Consider the following 22,819-nt stretch of genomic DNA (forward strand, 5'->3'; position numbering starts at 1 on the left):
AGCCCCGCCCACCCCAGCAGGTGAGCAGACAAGCCTCTTGGGGTGGTGGGTGCCAGTCGGCACCGATCCTCTGTGCAGGAACCTCTCCACTTTACCCTCCGCATCCCTGTTGCTGTGCTCTCCTCCACGGCTCCGAAGCTTTCGCCCTCCGCCACCTGCAATCTCCACTCATGAAGGGGCTTCCTAGTGTGTGGAAACATTTCCTCCTTCACAGCTCCCTGACACTGGTGCAGGTCCCATCCCTATCCTTTTGTCTGTTTATTCTATTTTTATTTTGCCCTACCCAGGTACATGGGGACTTTCTTGCCTTTGGGGAGGTCTGAGGTCTTCTGCCAGCATTCAGTAGGTGTTCTGTAGTTGTTCCACGTGTTGATGTATTTCTGGTGTATCTGTGGGGAGGAAGTTTATCTCCACGTCTTACTCTTCCACCATCTTCCCCTCATCCCACACTTTCAATTTCTGTACTTGTGATTGGTCTGTTCATATTATCTATTTCTTCTTGGTTCATTCTGGGAAGGCTGTACCTTTCTAGGAGTTTGTCCATTTCTTCTACGTTGTCCATTTTATTGCCATATAGTTGCTTGTAGCTGTGTTTTATAATCCTTTGTTTTTCTCCAGTGTTAGTTGTAACTTCTTTTTCCTTTCTAATTTTATTGATTTGTGCTCTCTCCCTTTTTTTCTTGATTAGTCTGTCTAAAGATTTATCAGTTTTATGTTCTCAAAGCACAAGCTTTTTGTGTTATTTATTTTTCCTATTATTTTCTTAATCTCTGTTTCATTTATTTCTAATCTGATCTTTATGATATCTTTCCTTCTACTAATTTTAGGCTTTGTTCTTTCTCTAGTTGCTTTAGGTGTAAGGATAGGTTGTTTATTTGACATTTTTCTTGTTTCCTGAAGTAAGATTGTATTTCTCTAAACTTCCCTCTTAGCACTGCTCTTGCTGTGTCCCATGGGTTTTGGATTGACGTGTTTTCATTGTCATTTGTTTCTAGGTATTTTATTGATTTCCTGTTTGATTTGTTCATTGACCCATTGGTTATTTAATAACATATTGTTTAGCTTCCATGTGTTTGTGATTATACGTTTTTTTCCCTATGTAATTGATTTCTAATCTCATATCATTGTGGTCAGAAAAGATGCTTGATATGATTTCATTTTTTAAAAATTTACCAAGGTTTCATTGTGATCCAAGATGTGATCTATCCTGGAGAATGTTCTGTGTGCACTTGAAAAGAATGTGTATTTTGTTGCTTTCAAAATGAATGTCCTATAAATATCAACTAAGTCTATTTGGTCTAATGTGTCCTTTAAGGCTTGTGTTTCCTTATTAATTTTCCGTCTGGATGATCTGTCCATTGGTGTAAGTGAAGTGTTAAAGTCCAACACTATTCTAAATCACAGCAAGATCTTTTTTTGATCCACCACCTAAAATAATGAAAATATAAGAAAAAATGAACATATAGGACCTAATTAAACTAAAAAGCTTTTGCACAGCAAAGGAAACCATAAACAAAATGAAAAGACAACCTTCAGATTAGGAGAAAATATTTTCAAATGAAGCAACTGATAAGAGATTAATCTCCAAAATATACAAATAGCTCACACAGCTAAATATCAAAGAAACAAACAACCCAATCTTATAATGGGCAGAAGACCTAAATAGACATTTATCCAAAGACATACAGATAGCCAAAAAACACATGAAAATATGTTCAACATCACTAATTAGTAGAGAAATGCAAATCAAAACTACAATGAGGTATCACCTCAAATGAGTCAGAATGGCCATCATCAAAAGTCTACAATCAATAAATTCTGGAGAGGCTGTGGAGAAAAGGGAACCCTCTTACACTGTTGGTGGGAATGTAAATTTGTACAACCACTATGGAGAACAGTATGGTGGTTCCTTAAAAAACTAAAAATAGAACTACCATTGACACAGGAATCCCACTCTTGGGCATATGTCTGGAAAAAACATAATTCAAAAAGATACATGCACCCCAATTTTCACTGCAGCACTATTTACCATAGCCAGGACATAGAAGAAACCTAAATGTCCATTGACAGATGAATAGACAAAGAAGATGTAGCACATATATACAATGGAATATTACTCTGCCATAAAAAGGAAAGAAAAATGACATTTTCAGTGACATGGATGGACCTAGAGATTGTCATACAGGGTGAAGTAAGTCAGAAAGAGAAAGACAAATATTGTATAATATTGCTTATATGTGGAATTTAGAAAAATGTTAAAGGGGAACTTATTTGCAAATCAGACATAGAGTCACAGATGTAGAAAACAATCTTATGGTTACCAAGGCAGGAAGTGGGGGTGGGAAAAATTGGGATATTGGGATTGACATATATACACTACTATATATAAAATAGAAAACTAATGAGAACCTACTATCTAGCACAGGGAACTCTACTCAGTACTCTGTGGTGAACTTAATGGGAAGGAAATCTAAAAAAGGTTGGATATATGTATATGTATAACTGATTCACTTTGCTGGACAGCAGAAACTAACACAGCATTGTAAAGCAACTATACTCCAATAAAAATTAATTTAAAAAATGAGTGTTTTCAAGGACTTGTGAAAATACATGAAAGCTACCAAATATATGTTGGTGACCCCTATCAGATTTTTTAAATTAAAAGTAAGAAATATTCAATTAAAATTTTAATATATAAAATTCATTAAAATTTAGTTAAAAAGTCTAAAACTTATATTAGTACAACACCAAGAATGAACCCTAATACAAACTATGGGCTTTGGGTGATAATAAGTTGTCAATGTTGTTCATTGATTGTAACAAAGGTACCACTCAGGTGTGGGATGTTGATGGTGGGGGAGGCTGTGCCTGTGTGTGAAGAGAGTGCATATGTGAACTCTTCACTTTCTGCTAAATTCTGCTGTGAAAATAAAATTCTATAAAATAAAGTCTATTTGTAAAATATTGTATTATACTTGAAAATAGTTTATTGGTTACAATTTCTCACTTTAAAAGAATTCACATATGTAGCAACTGTAGTCAACTAAGTTAAATTAGTTTCCTGTATCAAAATTCAAAAGTTAATAATAAAATCATCTCAAAGGTTTTACAGATATAAATAATATTTAAAACAGCATGGGATAGTTGTCTAATATTCTGTGAGAGATGGGCTCTCTAAAAAAATGTGGGTTTAGGGCCCATTAAATTCTTCATATGCCTGAATAGAGGCTTCTTGATATAATTACCCTGTAAGTAAACTGGAATGAGACACATAAACTCTGCTTCTCAGAATAAAACAGAGCTGGATTGTTGCTAGGCAGTCAGCCTCCTTTCCCAGTGCAACAATAATGTCTGCACTAACACTTGAAAATGTGAAATCAGCTGTGTCTACTTTCAAAATAAATAATTTTACTTTCAACATCTTACTATACAGCAAAATTAATTTCAGGTGTCCTAAGGAGTAAAATGTATCAAATTAAACTGCAGGTGACTAATTAATCTTCCAGTGGTAAAGGACTTCCTAAGTTTAAGCACTGCAAAATAATTGAAAAGAAAATATCTATATATATTAATGAGCAAGAAATATTAAAATTTAAAGCTTTGCTATATTATTTTGAAGTATTAACTTGTTAAAATTGTTTTCTAAAATAAACAACTCAATTGAAATTAGCTAAAGTCTTTCCTTGTTGAAAAACTATTTGGCTGTATGTGTGAAGATACTTAAGAATTACATAAACTTGGACCAAGTAATTTTCTTTTTTTGGATCAAGTAATTTTACTTCCAGAAATTTATCCTAAGAAAATATCAGAGGTGGATGCAAAGAGTTATGTTTAAAGGATTTATGGTCATATTATTTCCCATGAGCAATTTTTAAAACAACATATATTCAATATCAGGAAAATTATTAAATATATTATGGTATAGCCACATTATAAAATATCATGAAGTTATTTAAAAAATCATATTTTGAAGATTATTTGGTGTCATATAAAAATTAGGCATTGTGCAAAATCAGAAAAGGAAAATGGGAAACAAATGGATAAACTCAATTCTGTAAATTATACATATAAGTGTAGTAAAAAGGCTCAAATGTATAACCCAGAAAAATTTTTAGAAAGGTAATCTGTGAATGATAAAATTATAAGTAATTTTGCCATTGTTATTCTTTTGTTCATATTTTAAGTTTCCTGCAATGAGTACATATGGCTTATAGCATCAGAAATACAAATGTGTAAAAATTTCCAAGCTATATATAAAATCTATATATTATTGCAACAAAAAATTAGCTCTGATTTTGCTTTGGTTACTTTTTTGTGGTTACTAACAAAATGAGATTTGAGTTGGAGCAAGCAAGAGCAAAAGCTTTTCTTACTTTGATAATTTATCAAATGTAGGTAAATATCAATTTACCTTTCCCTGTGTCCTTTAAGGTGCTTTATGCCACTTCAGTTCCATCTGGCTACAAAACTAAATGGTCTATACAAATAAGAATATTATCCTATTTGAGAAGACACATTGTTGCTCTGATTAAAATGCAGAGCTGGTACCATGCATAAGAAGTTTATAGAAGAGGGTCAGATCAAGATGGTAGAGGAGCAGGAGTGGAGCTCACCTTCTGCCACAAATATATCAAAAATACATCTACATGTGGAACAATTGTCACAGGACATCTACTGAACACTGGCAGAAGACCTCAGACTTCCAAAATGGCAAGAAAGCCTCCACATAACTGGGTAGGACAAAACAAAAAGAAAAGAAAAAGAGAGATGAATCTGGATGGGACTTGTGCTCCTGGGAGGGAGCTATGAAAAAGGAAAAGTTTCCGTACTCTGGGAAGTCCCGTCACTGGTGAGGATATCAGCCAGGACAGAAGGGGAGCTTCAAAGCCTCAGAGGAGAGCACAGCAACTGGTTTACAGAGGGTGAAGTGCAGAGAGACCTGCATAGATGGTAAGTGCCACCCAGCACTCCCCAGCCTGAGACTCCCATCCACTAGGGTGGACAGCGGCTGCATGCTGAGGCTTGGGCTTTGTAGGTTAGACATGGGAGAGAGGACTGAGGTTTGCTGCGTGGAGACAGCTTGAGGAGGGTAGGTGCAGTGCACCACAACCAAGGGAGTACAGAAGGAGGCCTGGGTTCACCAGAGAGGCAGGGCACCATCGTTGAGCAGCATGCAAGGAGAGGTGTGGGCCTGCCGTGGGAGCTTCTTTCTCAGTGTGTGCTCTTAGGCAGCAAGGTACCACATACACAAACTCCCCGGGTGGGTGTGAGCTGCCACTGACAGCTCGGACTCCAGAAGGGGGCACAGACAGCTGCTGCTACTGAGGGTCCTGAGACTGGGAGCCAACCACTGTCCCTGCCTCCCTGGGAGTGTGTGTGGGCTATGCATCTGCATAACCCCTATCAAGGGGATAACAGCCAGCACATGCTGAGGAAAAGAGGACAAGCATCCAAAACCAAAACAGCCCTCATGCCAAAAACCATTAAACCCACACAAGTTATTCAAGGACATTCCTGCATACAAATAGACCACCAAGAATACCGTAGATGACTCTTTCTCCTAAATTCACAGAGTAAGGGAAATATAAGCAAAATAAAGAAGCAGAGGAACCACTCCCAGTTAAAAGACCAAGAGAATTCCCCTGAAGAAACAAACATTGAAACAGACCTCTTCACTCGAATAGACCCTGAGTTCAAAAAGGAGGTAATGAAAATACTGAAGGAATTAGGAAAGGCTATTGACAGAAGTGCATATTAATGTGAAAAGGAAATAGAAACTATAAGGAGGAGCCAAGAAAAATTAGAAAATGTATTTGGTGAGATGAAAGCTAAGCTAAAGGTAATGAATAGCAAAATTAATAATGCAGAAGATAGAATAAGTAATCTTAAGACAGAAAAATGGAAATTACCCAATCAAAACAGCAGACAGGAAGCCAAATTGAAAATAAAAAAGAAAGCAATATAAGAAACCTATGGGATAATGTAAAGCATCACAATCTATGTATAATAGAGATTCCAGAAGGTGAAGAAAGAGAAAAGAGAATTGAAATGCATTTGAAGATATTATGGCTGAAAACTTTGCTAACCTAAAGAAGGAAACAGATATACAGATACAGGAAACACAGAGGGTCTCAAACAAGATGAACCCAAACACACCTACACCAAGACATATTATAATAAAAATGGCAAAAGTTAAAGATAAAGAGAGGATTTTAAAGGCAGCAAGAGAAAAACAGAGTTAATTGCAAGGGAACCACCATAAGGCTATCTGCTGATTTCTCTACAGAAACAATGCAGGCCAGAAGGGAGTGGCAAAATATATTCAAAGTCTTGAAAGGGAAAAATCTGCAGTCTACAATACTCTACCCAGCAAGATTATCATTTAGAAGAGGAAGTGAAATAAATAATTTCTCAGACAAGCAAAAACCAAAAGAATACAGAAATAATAAACATATCTTAAAGGAAATATTGAAAGATCTTCTCTAAATAGAAAAGAAGCATGAAGATATAGGAAGGAAGGAGTCATAATTGGAAAGTGAATCACTTAAACTAACCAGTATAGAGATGAAAAAGAGGGGAAAAAACCCTATTTCTGAAAGTGGAGATAAATACAAGGAACAGCAAAAGCATGAACATGAAGATGTAAAAAAGGACATAAAAATCATAAAATGTGGAGAAGGAGAGTAAGAAAGTGCACATTTTTTTTAGAATGCATTTGAACCTATATGACTATCAGTCTAAGGCAAGTAGATATAGGAAGGGGTTAACATAATTGAAAAACAGGACAACCAGAAATCAAAAACATACAATAGATTCACAAAAATCAAAAAGAAGAGACCACAAGAATAAAATAAAAGGAAATCATCAAAACAGAAAAAGGAAAACAAAAAGAAAAGAAAGGAACAGAGAAGAATCAACTGGAAAACAAGGTTTAATATTGCAACACATACATATCAATAATTACATTAAATGTCAATGGACTGAATGCTCCAATCAAAAGACATAGAGTGGGAGACTGGATAAAAAAAAGAAAAGAGCCTACAATATGCTGCCTACAAGAGATCCACCTTAGGGCAAAGGACACACATAGATTTAAAGTGAGGGGATGGAAAATGATATTTCATGCAAACGGAAATGAAAAGAAAGCAGGAGTTGAAATACTCAGACAAAATAGACTGTAAAGCAAAGGCTATACAGAAAGATAAAGAAGGACGCTATATAATAATAAAAGGATCAATACAAGAAGAGAATTTTACACTTGTCAACATATATGCACCTAACATAGGAGCACCCAAATACATAAAACAAATACTAATGAACATGAAGGGAGAAATTGATGGGAATACAATAATAGTAGGAGACTTTAACACCCCATTCACATCAGTGGACAGATCTAGACAGAAAATCAATAAGGCAACAGTGATCCTAAATTACACAATAGAACAATTAGACTTAATTGATATTTTTTCAGGGCGTTATATATTAAAAAAAATCCAGAATACACATCATTTTCAAGTGAACATGGAATATTTTCTTGGATTGACAACATACTAGGACACAAAACTAACCTCAACAAATTTAAGAATAGAGAAATTATTTCAAGCATCCTTGGACCACAACCGCATGAAACTAGAAATCAACCACAAGAAAAGAAATGAGGAAAAAAAAAAAAAACGATTACATGGAGACTAAACATGCTACTAAAACTCCAATGGGTCAACAAAGAAAGCAAAATGGAAGTTAAAAAATACCTTGAAAAAACGACAATGAAAACACAGCCATACAAAATCTATGAGATGTAGTAAAAGCAGTCCTTAGAGGGAAGTTCATAGTGATACAGGCCTTCCTCAAAAACAAGAAAAATCTCAAATAAACAACATAACCTACCACCTAAAAGAATTATAAAAAAGAGGAACAAACAAAACCTAAAGTCAGCAGAATGAAGGAAATAATGAAGATCACAGAGGAAATAAATAAAACAGGGATTTAAAAAAACACATGAAATATCAATAAAACCAAGAGCTGGTTCTTTGAGTAAACAAAATTGACAAACCTCTGTCCAGGCTCACCAAGAAGAAAAGAGAGAAAACCCAAATAAATAAAATAAGAAATGAAAAAGAAGAAATCTCAACTGATACCACAGAAATACAAAAAAAAAAAACATAAGAGAATACTATGAACAATTATATGCCAACACATTTGACAATCTAGAAGAAATGGAAAACTTTCTAGAAACATACAGCCCACCAAAACTGAATCAAGAAGACATAGGGGCTTCCTGGTGGTGCAGTGGTTGAGTCTGACTGCCGATGCAGGGGACACAGGTTTGTGCCCTGGTCCAGGAAGATCCCACATGCTGCAGAGCGGCTGGGCCCATGAGCCGTGGCTGCTGAGCCTGCACGTCCGGAGCCTGTGCTCCGCAATGGGAGAGGCCACAGCAGTGAGAGGCCCATGCACGGCAAAAAAAAACAAAAAAAACAAAAAAAAGAAGAAATAGATAATTTGAACAGACTGATCACTAGAAATGAAATACAATCTGTAAAAAAGAAAAACAAACTCCCTACAAACAAAAGTCCAGGACCAGATGGCTTCACAGGCAAATTCTACCAAGCATACAAAGAAGAACTTATATCAATACTTCTCAAAATCTTCCAAAAGGTTAAAAAGGAGGGAACTCACCCAAAGAGATTCTATTAAGCCACCATCACCCTGATACACAAATCAGACAAAGATAACACAAAAAAAGAAAGCTTCAGGCCAATATCATTGATGAATATAGATATAAAAAAATTTCAACAAAATATTAGCAAACTGAATCTAACGACACATGGAAAAGATCATACACCATGACCAAGTGGGATTAATCCCAAGTTCACAAGGATGGTTCAACGTTCACAGATCGATCAATGTAATACACCACATTAACAAAAGAAAAGTCAAAAACCACATGATCCTCTCAATAGATGTACAAAAAGCATTTGACAAAATTCAACATCAATTCTTGATAAAAACTCTTACTAAAGTGGGTATACAGGGAACATATCTCAACATAATAAAATCCATCTATGAAAAACCCACAGCTAATATAATACTCAACAGTGAAAATCTGAAAGCCTTCCTGCTAAAATCTGGAACAAGACAAGGATGCCCACTCTCACCACTTCTATTCAACGTAGTATTGGAAGTCCTAGCCTTAGCAATCAGACAAGAAAAAGAAATAAAAGATATCCAAACTGGAAGGGAAGAGGTAAAATTGTCACTATATGCAGATGTCTTGATACTATATGTAGAAAAACTTAAGGACTCTACACAACAACTACTAGATCTAATAAATGAATTCAGCAAAGTACCAGGATAAAAGATTAACATTCAGAAATAAGTTGCAAAAAAAAAAAAAAAAAAAGAAAGAAAAAAGAATGCTGTTGCATTTCTTTACACTAAGAATGAAATATCAGACAGGGAGTGTTAAAAATATATATATATATCAAAAAATCACCTTTTAAATTGCAGCAAAAAAACAAAAATCCTAGGAATAAACCTGACCAAGGATGTAAAAGACTTAGACACTGAGAAATATAAAACATTAATAAAGGAAATTAGAGAGGACTCAAAGAAATGGAAAGATATCCCATGCTCTTGGATTGGAAGAATTAATATTGTTAAAATGGCAATATTACCCAAAGCAATCTACAGATTTAATATGATCCCTATCAAATTACTCATGACGTTTTTCACAGAGCTAGAACAAATAAACCAAAAAATTACATGGAACCCTAAAAGACCCAGGATTGCCAAAACAACTCTGAGGGAAAAAAAACAAACCAGGAGACATAACTTTCCCAGACTTCAGACAATACTACAAAGCTACAAGAATCAAAACAGAGTGGTATTGGTACAAAAACAGACATATGGATCAATGGAAGAGAATAGAGAGCCCAGAAGTAAATCCACACATCTATGGTCAGTTAATCTTTGGCAAAGGTGGCAGGCATATAAAATGGGAAAAAGACAGTCTCTTCAGCTAGTGGTGCTGGGAAAGTTGGACAGCTACATGTAAATCAATGAAGTTAGATCACATCGTCATTCCATGCATGAAAATAAACTCAAAATGGCTAAAAGACTTAAAGGTAATACAATACACCATAAAACTCCTAGAAGAGGGCATAGGCAAAACATTCTGTGACATAAATCATACAAATGTTTTCTTAGAGTCTCCCAAGGCAATAGAAATAAAAACAAAAATGAGCAAATGGGACCTAATGAAACTTACAAGCTTTTGCACATCAATGGAAACCATTAAAAAAATGAAAGTATTACCTACAGAATGGGAGAAAATATTTTCAAATGATGAGACCAACAAACACTTAATCTCCAAAATATACAAAAGACACATACAACTCAACAACAAAAAAACATACAACCCAGTCAGAGTGCAGGGAGAGGACTGGGGTTGGCAGCTTGAACATAGCCTGAAGGGGTTAGTGCACCACGCCTAGCCAGGAGGGAGTCTGGGGAAAAGTCTGCACCTGCCGAAGAGGCAAGAGACGTTTTCTTCCCTCTTTGTTTCCTGGTGCGCAAGGAGAGGGGTTTAAGAGCACTGCTTAAAGGAACTCCAGAGATGGACGTGAGCCATGGCTAAAAGCATGAACCCCAGAGATGGGTGGGAGACGGTAAGGTTGCTGCCGCCACCAAGGGGTCTGTGTGCGAGCACAGGTCACTATCCACACACCTCTTCCATGGAGCCTGTGCAGCCAGCCACTGCCAGGTTCCCGGGATCCAGGGACAACTTCCCCGGGAGAATGCACGGCGGGCCTCAGGTTGGTGCAATGTCACGCCAGCCTCTGCCGCTGCAGGCCCGCACCGCACGCAGTGCCCCTCCCTCCCCCCCCGGCCTGAGTGCACCAGAGTCCCTGAATCAGCGGCTCCTTTAACCCTGTCGTCTCTGAGCAAAAAACAGACGCCCTCCAGCGACCTACATGCAGAGGCAGGGCCAAATCCAAAGCTGAGCCCCTGTGAGCTGTGAGAACAAAGAAGAGAAAGGGAAATCTCTCCCAGCAGCCTCAGAAACAGCGGATTAAAGCTCCACAATCAACTTGATGTACCCTGCATCTGGGGAATACATGAATAGACAACAAGTCATCCCAAATTGAGGAGGTGGGCTTCGAGAGCAAGATCTATGATTTTTTCCCCTTTTCTTCTTTTTGTGAATGTGTCTGTGTATGCTTCTGTGTGAGATCTTGTCTGTATAATTTTGCTTCCACCATTTGTCCTAGGGTTCTATCCGTCCATGGTTTTTTAAAAATTTTTTTCTTAATAATTAATTTTAATTTTAATAACTTTATTACACTTTACCTTTGCTCTTTCTTTCTTTCTTTCCTTCCTTCCTTCCCTCCTTTAGACAAAGAATCATCCCAAATTGAGGAGGTGGTCTCTGAGAGCAAGATTTATGAGTTTTTCCCCTTTACCTCTTTTTGTGAGGGTGTATGTGTATGCTTCTGTGGGAGATTTTGTCTGTATAGCTTTGCTTCCAACATTTGTCCTAAGGTTCTATCCGTCCCCTTTTTTTTTTCTAAATAAGTATTTTTAATTCAATAACTTTATTATATTTTATTTTACTGTATCTTCTTTCTTTCTGTCTTTTTTCCTTCTTTTCCTCCTTCCTTCCTTCCTCCCTCCCTCCCTCCTTTCTTTCCTTCTTGCCTTCTTTCCTTGTTTCTTTCTTTCTTTCTTTCTTTCTTTCTTTCTTTCTTTCTTTCTTCCTTCCTTCCTTCCTTCCTTCCCTCCTTTCTTTCTTTCTTCATACTTCTACTAATTCTCTCTACTTTTTCTTCCTTTAATTCTGAGCTGTGTGGATGAAAGGCTCTTGGTGCACCAACCAGGAGTCAGGGTTCTGCCTCTGAGGTAGCAGAGCCAACTTCAGGACACTGGTCAACAAGAGAGCTCCCAGCACCACATAATATCAAACAGCGAAAATCTCCCAGAGACCTCCATCTTAACAACAGTACCCAGCTTCACTCAATGACCAGCAACCTACAGTGCTGGACAACCTATGCCAAACAACTAGCAAAACAGGAACACAGCCCCACCCATTAGCAGAGAGGCTGCCTAAGATCATAATAAGGCCACAGACACACCAAAACACACCACCAGATGTGAACCTGCCCACTAGAGAGACAAGATCCAGCCTCATCCACCACAACACAGGCACGAGTCCCCTCCACCAGGAAGCCTACACAACCCACTGAACCAACCTTAGCCACTGGAGACAGACATCAAAAACAGCGGGAACTAAGAACCTGCAGGCTGCAAAAAGGAGACCCCAAACACAGTAAGATAAGCAAAATGAGAAGACAGAAAAACACACAGCAGATAAAGGAGCAAGATAAAAATGCAACAGACTTAACAAATGAAGAGGAAATAGGCAGTCTACCTGAAAAAGAATTCAGAATAATGATAGTACGGATGATCAGAAATCTTGGAAGTAGAATGGACAAAATGCAAGAATCAGTTAACAAGGACCTAGAAGAACTAAAGATGAAACAAGCAACGATGAACAACACAATAAATGAAATTAAAAGTACTCTAGATGGGATCAATAGCAGAATAACTGAGGCAGAAGAACGGATAAGTGACCTGGAAGATAAAATAGTGGAAATAACTACTGCAGAGCAGAATAAAGAAAAAAGAATGAAAAGAACTGAGGACAGTCTCAGAGACCTCTGGGACAACATTAAACGCACCAACATTCGAATTATAGGGGTTCCAGAAGAAGAAGAGAAAAAGAAAGGGACTGAGAAAATATTTGAAGAGATTATAGTTGAAAACTTCCCTAATATGGGAAAGGAAATAGTTAATCAAGTCCAGGAAGCACAGAGAGTCCCATACAAGATAAATCCAAGGAGAAATACGCCAAGACACATATTAATCAAACTGTCAAAAAGTAAATACAAAGAAAGCATATTAAAAGCAGCAAGGGAAAAACAACAAATAACACACAAGGGAAACCCCATAAGGTTAACAGCTGATCTCTCAGCAGAAACCTTACAAGCCAGAAGGGAGTGGCAGGACATACTGAAAGTGATGAAGGAGAAAAACCTGCAACCAAGACTACTCTACCCAGCAAGGATCTCATTCAGATTTGATGGAGAAATTAAAAACTTTACAGACAAGCAAATGCTGAGAGAGTTCAACACCACCAAACAAGCTTTACAACAAATGCTAAAGGAACTTCTCTAGACAAGAAACACAAGAGAAGGAAAAGACCTATAATAACGAACCCAAAGCAATTTAGAAAATGGGAATAGGAACATACATATTGATAATTACCTTAAAAGTAAATGGAATAAATGCTCCCACCAAAAGACACAGATTGGCTGAATGGATACAAAAACAAGACCCTTATATATGCTGTCTACAAGAGACCCACTTCAGACCTAGAGACACATACAGACTGAAAGTAAGGGGATGGAAAAAGATATTCCATGCAAATGGAAACCAAAAGAAAGCTGGAGTAGCAATTCTCATATCAGACAAAATAGACTTTAAAATAAGGACTATTAGAAGAGACAAAGAAGAACTGCAAAATGATCAAGGGATCGATCCAAGAAGAAGATATAACAATTGTAAATATTTATGCACCCAACATAGGAGCACCTCAATATATAAGGGAAATACTAACAGCCATAAAAGGGGAAATTGACAGTAACACATTCATAGTAGGGGACTTTAACACCCCACTTTCACCCATGGACAGATCATCCAAAATGAAAATAAAAAAGGAAACACAAGCTTTAAATGATACATTAAACAAGATGGACTTAATTGATATTTATAGGACATTCCATCCAAAAACAACAGAATACACATTTTTCTCAAGTGCTCACGGAACATTCTCCAGGACAGATCATATCTTGGGTCACAAATCAAGCCCTGGTAAATTTAAGAATATTGAAATTGTATCAAGCATCTTTTCCGACCACAACGCCATGAGACTAGATATCAATTACAGGAAAGATCTGTAAAAAATACAAACACATGGAGGCTAAACAATACACTACTTAATAACGAAGTGATCACTGAAGAAATCAAAGAGGAAATAAAAAAATACCTAGAAACAAATGACAATGGAGACACAACGACCCAAAACCTATGGGATGCAGCAAAAGCAGTTCTAAGGGGGAAGTTTATAGCAATACAAGCCCACCTTAAGAAACAGGAAACATCTCGAATAAACAACCTAACCTTGCACCTAAAGCAATTAGAGAAAGAAGAACAAAAAAACCCCAAAGCTAGCAGAAGGAAAGAAATCATAAAAATCAGATCAGAAATAAATGAAAAAGAAATGAAGGAAACAATACCAAAGATCAATAAAATTGAAAGCTGGTTCTTTGAGAAGGTAAACAAAATAGATAAACCACTAGCCAGACTCATCAAGAAAAAAAGGGAGAAGATTCAAATCAATAGAATTAGAAATGAAAAAGGAGAGGTAACTGACACTGCAGAAATAAAAAAGATCATGAGAGATTACTACAAGCAATTCTATGCCAATAAAATGGACAATCTGTAAGAAATGGACAAATTCTTAGAAATGCACAACTTGCCAAGACTGAATCAGGAAGAAATAGAAATTATGAACAGGCCAATCACAAGCACTGAAATTGAAACTGTGATTAAAAATCTTCCAACAAACAAAAGCCCAGGACCAGATGGCTTCACAGGCGAATTCTATCAAACATTTAGAGAAGAGTTAACACCTATCCTTCTCAAACTCTTCCAAAATATAGCAGAGGGAGGAACACTCCCAAATTCCTTTTATGAGGCCACCATCACCTTGATACCAAAACCAGACAAGGACGTCACAAAGAAAGAAAACTACAGGCCAATATCACTGATGAACATAGATGCAAAAATCATCAACAAAATACTAGCAAACAGAATCCAACAGCACATTAAAAGGATCATACACCATGATCAAGTGGGGTTTATTCCAGGAATGCAAGGATTCTTCAATGTACGCAAATCTATCAAAGTGATAAGCCATATTAAAAAATTGAAGGAGGAAAACCATATGATCATCTCAATAGATGCAGAAAAAAGCTTTTGACAAAATTCAACACGCATTTATGATAAAACCCTGCAGAAAGTAGGCATAGAGGGAACTTTCCTCAACATAATAAGGGCCATATAGGACAAGGCCACAGCCAACATCATCCTCAATGGTGAAAAACTGAAACCATTTCCACTAAGATCAGGAACAAGACAAGGTTGCCCACTCTTACTGCTCTTATTCAACATAGTTTTGGAAGTTTTAGTCACAGCAAACAGAGAAGAAAAGGAAATAAAAGGAATCCAAATCGGAAAAGAAGAAGTAAAGCTGTCACTGTTTGCAGATGACATGATACTATACATAGAGAATCCTAAAGATGCTACCAGAAAACTACTAGAGCTAATCAATGAATTTGGTAAAGTAGCAGGATACAAAATTAATGCACAGAAATGTCTGGCATTCCTATATACTAATGATGAATAATCTGAAAGTGAAATCAAGAAATCACTCTCATTTACCATTGCAACAAAAAGAATAAAATAAAATAAAATATCTAGGACACCCTTTTCAATATGTGGTGTTGGGAAAACTGGACAGATACATGTAAAAGTATGAGATTAGATCACTCCCTAACACCATACACAAAAATAAGCTCAAAATGGATTAAAGACCTAAATGTAAGGTGCTGGGAAAACTGGACAGATACATGTAAAAGTATGAGATTAGATCACTCCCTAACACCATACACAAAAATAAGCTCAAAATGGATTAAAGACCTAAATGTAAGGTGCTGGGAAAACTGGACAGATACATGTAAAAGTATGAGATTAGATCACTCCCTAACACCATACACAAAAATAAGCTCAAAATGGATTAAAGACCTAAATGTAAGACCTAAATGTAAATCAAACTCTTAGAGGAAAACATAGGCAGAACACTCTATGACATAAATCACAGCAAGATCCTTTCTGACCCACCTCCTAGAGTAATGGAAATAAAAACAAAAATAAACAAATGGGACCTAATGAAACTTCAAAGCTTTTGCACAGCAAAGGAAACCATAAAGAAGACCAAAAGACAACCCTCAGAATGGGAGAACATATTTGCAAATGAAGCAACTGACAAAGGATTAATCTCCAAAATTTACAAGCAGCTCATGCAGCTCAATATCAATAAAACAAACAACCCAATCCAAAAATGGGCAGAAGACCTAAATAGACATTTCTCCAAAGAAGATATACAGACTGCCAACAAACACGTGAAAGAATGCTCAATATCATTAATCATTAGAGAAATGCAAATCAAAATTACAATGAGATATCATCTCACACTAGTCAGAATGGCCATCATCAAAATATCTAGAAACAATAAATGCTGGAGAGGGTGTGGAGAAAAGGGAACACTCTTGCACTGCTGGTGGGAATGTGAATTGGTTCAGCCACTATGGAGAACAGTATGGAGGTTCCTTAAAAAACTACAAATAGAACTACCATATGACCCAGCAATCCCACTACTGGGCATATACCCTGAGAAAACCAAAATTCAAAAAGAGTCATGTACCAAAATGTTCATTGCAGCTCTGTTTACAATAACCCGGAGATGGCAAAAACCTAAGTGCTTCTTTCTCCATTCATCATCGGATGAATGGATAAAGAAGATGTGGCACATATATACAATGGAATATTACTCAGCCATAAAAAGAAATGAAATTGAGCTATTTGTCATGAGGTGGATAGACCTAGAGTCTGTCATACAGAGTGAAGTAAGTCAGAAAGAAAAAGACAAATACCGTATGCTTACACATATATATGGAATTTAAGCAGACAGAAAAATGTCATGAAGAAACTAGGCGTGAGACAGGAATAAAGACACAGACCTAGTGGAGAACGGACTTGAGGATATGGGGAGGGGGAAGGGTGAGCTGTGACAGGGAGAGAGAGAGTCAAGGACATATACACACTAACAAATGTAAGGTAGATAGCTAGTGAGAAGCAGCCGCATGGCACAGGGATATCGGCTCGGTGCTTTGTGACCACCTGGAGGGGTGGGATAGGGAGGGTTGGAGGGAGGGAGACGCAAGAGGGAAGACATATGGGAACATATGTATATGTATAACTGATTCACTTTGTTATAAAGCAGAAACTAACACACCATTGTAAACCAATTATACCCCAATAAAGATGTTAAAAAAAAAACAGCATACAAGCCAATCAGAAAATTGGCAGAAGGCCTTAATACACATTTCTCCAAAGAAGACATACAGATGGCTGTAGGCACAGGAAAATATGCTCAACATCACTAATTAATAGAGGTCAGAATGGCCATCAATAAAATGTCTACAAATAACAAATGTTAGAGAGGGTGTGGAGAAAAGGAACCCTCCTACACTGTTCGTGGGAAGCGAAGTTGGTGCAGCCACTAGGGAGAACAGTATGGAGGTTCCTCAGAAAACTAAAAATAGAATTACCATATATCCAGCAATTCCACTCCTGGGCATATACTGGGATAAAGCTATCATTCAAAAAGATACATGCTTAAAATGGATAACCAACAAGGACCTACCCTATAGCATAGAGAACTCTGCTCAATCTTATGTAACAACCTAAATGGTAAAACAATTTTAAAAAGAATAGATACATGTGTGTATATATATATATATATATATATATATATATATATATATATATATGAATCACTTTGCTGTACACCTGAAACTAACACAACATTGTTAATCAACTGTACTCTAATATAAAATAAAAAGCTATAAAATTAAAAGATTGACCTTTGAAAAAGATACATGCACCCCTATGTTCATAGCAATAGTATTCACAGTAGCCAAAACATGGAAACAACCTAAATATCCACTGACAGAGGAATGGATAAAGAAGATGTGGTACATATCTGCAATGGATACTACTCAGCCATAAAAAGAATTAAATAATGCCATTGGTGGCAACATGGATGCAACTAGAGATTATCATACTGAGTGAAGTAAGGCAGAAAGAGAAAGACAAATACAATATGATATCACATGCCAGATGCAGAATCTAAAATATGGCACAAATGAGCATATCTATAAAACAGAAATAGACTCACAGACATAGAGATCAGACTTGTCATTGCCAAAGGGAAGGAGGGAAGGGAGAGGGATGGACTGGGAGTTTGGGGTTGGTAAATGCAAACTATTACATTTAGAATGGATAAACAACAAGGTCCTACTGTATAGAACAGAGAACTATATCCAATCTCCTGGGATAATCCATAATGGAAAACAATATTAAAAAAATAAGGTATATATGTGTGTTAGTGAGTCACTTTGTTGTACAGCAGAGATGGGCACAACATTGTAAATCAACTATACTTCAATAAAAATGAATAGATGAATAAATAGATAATTGAAAAAGGAAATTTATAGAAAATACAATCTTTGAAGATATGTGTGTACAAAAATGGTATGTACAAACACTGCTTACAAACACATAATAATATCAATTTGTTAATACACCATGCAAATATGTGTATGTTGCATATGCATGCACATACGTGTACATGGGTTCAGTATTTTTAAGCTAGGTTTCATATCAGAGCCGTCTATAGGCCTTCTGAAAAATATTCATGCCTAGGTCTCAACATTCCTGATAATTACTTAAAAAGCTAAAAAAATGGACTCAGCTATAACAAAGGTCAAGTTTGTTTTATGATATTTCCAATATATATTTAATAAGCCAATTTACTCCATGCTTTAAAACTAGGAAGAAAAAATAATTGTCATTATTATCAGGGTTTGGCACACATGATATTAGGAAGTATTGGTCTCTATTTTATCTTCCAGGCAGGGACAATCAACTATATAAGCTCATTGTGAGAACTATTAGGGGAAAAAACTTACCATGAATAGAAATTTTAATGGCCATACACTATGTCTAGGCACTGTACTAAAATCTCTACATGTATAATATTGTTTAAGCTTTATTGAAAACCTGCAAGATATTTACTATTATGCACAGTTTACAGATAAAGCAATCAAGGATCTGCAAATTTAATTAATCTGTTGAAATTCAGGTGATGACTGGCAGAACTCAAGAGAACAAGGTCAACACTATATAGCTTCCTGCGCGTATTCTTCAAGGCAGGGACAATACAAAAGAATGGTATTAGGAGGCCTTAACCTCCAATCAGCTGTCCCAGTGAGCATACTAAGTCAAAGTAGAGGAATTTTTATGCAAAATTGGCTCCAGGACAAATATTTTAGCCTTCTCTTTCTAACCAAATTGTCAGATTTCCTGTGAAACAATTCTGACACCATCATTTCCTGCAAGAGAAGTGATTTTATATCACACTGTTTTTGTATAATACCTTACTCTTATAAGCAACACTATATTATTTATCTTATTTGGTAATTTAACCAGAATTTACTCAGCAACTATATCGTTTTTTAAAATATTGATTTCCTAGAAAAAAAAAACCAAAACTCTCCTTTATTTACAGCAGTCAATGGAGAACAGGACTGGCAATTCTAAGACCTGGTATCTAGTGTTAATTTACTGGCTACCTGGCCCTTAGAAATCAGGCATTGTCAAGACTGCTATGGTAGAACTCAGAATTATAGTAAGAGTCCACAGGTTAGTGCCTTAGGCTTTGTCACTGTGGGGGCCAACCAATCTCCCCCTGTGCTAGTCAAACATGGCTGCCGAGGCACACTGCTTTGACATTTCAGATTGAAAGATGAGGCTGACTTATTTATTAGTTTCCTATAATGTGATCTACTTCTGAAAATAAACTGATTTCCCTTAAGTGATCAAATATGTAAATCAAAATTACTACTCCACAAGAGACATTTGGATACTATTATTTTATACATACCATTGAAAATGCAGGATAAGTTTATTCTCTGTTGAAGCTCAACTAGCTTAATAACATTCTATACTTCTTATTCAATTAGCACTATATTAACTTACCTAATAAAATTCTATGCACACAGTGGGTACTTGGTACATATTTAATAGATAAATATTTTTAAAATATCAAATAAAAGCTTTGAGACACTGAGTAATACATTAATATACTTAATCATCCTCATCTGTAACTCACAACAATTATAATATGCAAATATGACCTTGTACTGTTCTTGATTATTAATATGCTATTACACAGACTGAATATACTGCTTCCCTCTCTGGGATCGTTTCCCCTCTATGGATTTCTCTATTCATATAAGGTTTTGAAAATTTTGATCTGTAAAGCAAATATTTTCTCAGACGCTGTTATCACCCTGATCACACATAGCATTATGTGTCTATTAAACAATCTGTACAAGTTTCTCATTGAATAGGCAAGAATATATCAAAGAAATTTAAATACTAAAGATAGAGCTCTCTTAAATAAATGAGCCCCCCCAAAAATTGCTCCATGGAGATGAGTTACATCCCACAGGTAAACTAGTGATCTGTATCCCACTGGCATAGCTCTTTACATGTATAACTAGCTTTCATGGTTCTTGTCTTAAATAGTACTGAAATACAAAAGTGGAAAGGAGATCTGATATATATGCACTGTTTATTTGAGGGACAGAAGCTTAATATTAAAAATATCTTTGTTTCTTTGTTGTACAGTTATGTTCTTTGAAAAGACCTATGTTCAATATTTTTCTTAAATATAATAAATCAAAAATTTATTTATTTTTTAAAATTTATTATTTTAAATGTATTTTTAAATTTATTATTCACCAGCAATTTAAACAATATTATCTCATATTCAAACTAAATCTACAAAGTAGCTATATAATTATGCTGAGAAACTGAGGCCCAGAGGTTAATTTTTTGCCCCAAATTACACAGCTAGTCAATAGCATAGGTAAGATTCAAACTCATGACTATCTAACTGCAAAGTCCATACTATCTGCATCATTTCATACTGTTGTAGGTTAATAAATTAAGTGCAATGAATAATTATGCTGTAAAGAATTAAATCTGGAAAGAAAGGGAAAGAGCCTCTTAACTATAATATAGAACCTTCATACATTTAGTGCAGTTGTTCAAATGTATTCATATTCTCAGAATAAAAATTATTTTAAAGTATTCTTACAAAAATCAGCATTAAAAACAAGATTGACTCGCATATCATCAATAATTTTGTATACTTACTATTTCTCCTAATTCTTCACTCTTCCAAACCATTAGCAATTGTAAATGATGTGTCCAGGCAATAAATTATAGTTGAAACTATATGACTTCACCTATTATGTATTTAAAACTTATACTAAATAATAAATAGAATAAAATATTAAAATAAAATATCATTCTAGAAAAAATTAAATTGTCTGTATACTGCTCTAAGTAAGGTTATTTGGCAGCATATAATTAGTAAGGTATAACATACAGATTGATGAGAAACCAGGTGTAGAACACATGAAATTCTAACGTACTGGGATATTTACTTATCTGCCTCATTCAGTTGACAGAGAATAACAAAACTGTATATATTACACATATATAACTATATATAGTTAGAAATAGGACATATAAGCTTTGTTAAGCAATTCTAATACATGAAAACTCACATTTATGACATCTATAAGGGAGAAGATTTCCTTCAAATGGAATGATTTTTATCCCAGTATTTTGGTAAAAAATTTTTTAACATCTTTATTGGAGTATAATTGCTTTACAATGGTGTGTTAGTTTCTGCTTTACAACAAAGTGAATCAGTTATACATATACATACATACCCATATATCTCTTCTCTTGCATCTCCCTCCCTCCCACCCTCCCTATCCCACCCCACTAGGTGGTCACAAACCACCCAGCTGATCTCCCTGTGCTACGCAGCTGCTTCCTACCAGCTATCTATTTTAAGTTTGGTAGTGTATATATATCCATGCCACTCTCTCACTTTGTCACAGCTTACCATTCCCCCTCCCCATATCCTCAAGTTCATGCTCAAGTAGGTCTGTGTATTTATTCCTAACTTACCCCCAGGCACTACATGATATATTTTTTCTTACATTCCATATATATGTGTTAGCATACAGTATTTCTTTTACTCTTTTTGACCCACTTCACTCTGTATGACAGGCTCTATGTCCATCCATCTCAACACAAACAACTCAATTTCATTTATTTTCATGGCTGAGTAATATTCCATTGTATATATGTGCCATATCTTCCTTATCCATTTATCTGTTGATGGACACCCAGGCTGCTTCCATGTGCTGGATATTACAAATAGAGCTGCAATGAACATTTTGGCACATAACTATTTTTGAATTATGGTTTTCTCAGGGTATATGCCCAGTAGTGGGATTGCTGGGTTGTATGGTAGTTCTATTTTTAGTTTTTTAAGGAATCTCCATACTATTCTCCATAGTGGCGATAACAATTTAAATTCCCACCAACAGTGCAAGAGGGTTCCCTTTTCTCCACACACTTGCCAGCATTTATTGTTTCTAGATATTTTGGTGTGTGTGTGTGTGTTTATTTTATTTTATTGTGGTACGAGGGCCTCTCACTGTTGTGACCTCTCCCATTGCAGTGCACAGGCTCCAGACACGCAGGCTTAGCAGCCATGATCATGGGCCCAGCTGCTCCACGGCACGTGGGATCTTCCTGGACCAGGTCACGAACCCTTGTCCCCTGCATCGACAGGCAGCTTCTCATCCACTGCACCACCAGGGAAGCCCTGTTTCTATATTTTTTGATGATGGACATTCTGACCAGTGTGAGATGATATCTCATTGTAGTTATTATTTGCATTTCTCTAATGATTAATGATGCT

The sequence above is a fragment of the Tursiops truncatus genome, chromosome X (assembly GCF_011762595.2).
Source record: "Tursiops truncatus isolate mTurTru1 chromosome X, mTurTru1.mat.Y, whole genome shotgun sequence".
Taxonomy (NCBI): Eukaryota; Metazoa; Chordata; class Mammalia; order Artiodactyla; family Delphinidae; genus Tursiops; species Tursiops truncatus.